We start from the raw sequence: 1,787 nt of genomic DNA, 5'->3' as shown, positions 1-1,787 counted from the left end.
GGGGGGGGGGGGGGGGGGGGGGAGATAGGTGTTGGATGAAGATTGTACGTAGAATAGATGGTCAGGCTGCTTTTATACGTGAAAGGTGGGTTTCGGATGGGTGGGTTGAATCCTTATTTGTTTTCAACGGGTAAGTCAGGTGAGGTTAGGTCGGGACATGGCTCATAGAGAGGTTTCAAGTGAATAGACTAAAGAGGGCTAAGTGTAGTAATGATAGTGAACGTAAGATTTTTTTTGTTTTTTTTTTTGTTTTTCCGAGAGAGGGCTATCTCTCCTGTTACAATCGTCGTATCCCGGTGAGACGTCCTTCTCGAGGCACAGTTAATTATTAAAATTAGTAAACGCTTCGCGTACCTCCCTTCGCGTTGTTGTTTTTTTTTCTTCTTTTTTTTTTTTTTTCTTAATGTTTCTACATTCAAATCGCATTCCCCTTTTTTAAGCGGCGTTTCATCGTGGGAGAAGAAAAAAAGAGGCTCTCCTTTCGTCTAGTTCGATCGTTCGGCTTCCTTTGGGACGTGCTCTTTTGACTTTTACCCCCAATGTCACATACAAGAGAAAAAGTGCGTCGCGGCGCCATGAAAACGGAAATCAGTTACGGTCGAAGAGTCCGAAGAAAATGATGCAACAGCGATATTTCTTTAGCAAACAGATAAACAGAATAATACGGACGCCGTTATACGAATCGCGCTTTAATAATTGTTTACCTGGCAAATTTTTTTTCTTATAATCCAAATTTCATACCAAAATCCAATTACATCGAACATCCCGATTACTTTATCGTCCGTCTCTTTTCCTCTTCTCGCCGTCCATACGTCACTCTCTCGCTCTCTAACCCCTAAATTTTTCCTTTCGGTTCCAAAATTCTCAATCTTTGTATATCATCTCCAAATATATATATATGTATGTATATATAAGAACCGCAAAAGGAGATCCCACGTATACAGTACATCGCGACGCAAGAATTTCTTGTAAAATCATTCTTATTTTTTTCATCTCTCTCCCTCTCTCGCGCTCTCTCTCTCTCTCTCTCTCTCTCTCTCTCTCTCTCTCTCTATACATAATATACGCGACTAAAACGTCCCACGATAGTATCGCAGCGTGACTCGGTTGTTATTCTATACTTAAATTTTTTTTTAATTATTTTCTTTCCTTCCCCTAATCATCGCCAACAATAAAACGTCCCACTGAAGAAAATTCCCATGTTAATTGGCGCGTCTGCCGGTGTGTTCGATCGCATTAATTTTTCCTCCAATTATTTCCACGTCCAATGTTTCTTTCTCCCCATTTCCGGATGCTACTCTCTCGCGTGATATCAGAATCCAAAGAAAACGTCAATAATAAAGGGGGCTTTCCACGTTCACGATTGCTTCTGATTGTTCGCGTATCCGCAATCGCGACTGTTTACGTATCGATAATAATAATGATACAATAATAAAAAGTGCTTTTTTTTTTTTTAATATTTTTCTTGCGAGTCACCAGAATCGCGTCACTTCCGTTATATACGTCACCCGATAAGCGCGTCGTGTACAATAAACAGGGATTGGATATGCGGCTGTACCTTTACAATGTATATATATATATATTTTTTTTTTCATCTAAATCGTACGCATGATTTTTTTATTCTTTTCCTTTTCCTCATCCACCTATCGCGGGGGCGGGAAGGGTGGGTGGGTGGTTGGGGGGGAGAGACAAAGCCGATGCGCATAATTAACATACATAATATTAATGATAAATGGATCATGTCTTTCAAATAATCTCCAGAACAGGGGGGGGGGGGTTGGGGGGGG

The sequence above is a fragment of the Cephus cinctus genome, unplaced genomic scaffold, assembly GCF_000341935.2.
Source record: "Cephus cinctus unplaced genomic scaffold, Ccin1 Ccin1_scaffold0215, whole genome shotgun sequence".
Lineage (NCBI taxonomy): Eukaryota > Metazoa > Arthropoda > Insecta > Hymenoptera > Cephidae > Cephus > Cephus cinctus.
Note: the sequence above shows the minus strand (reverse complement) of the source record.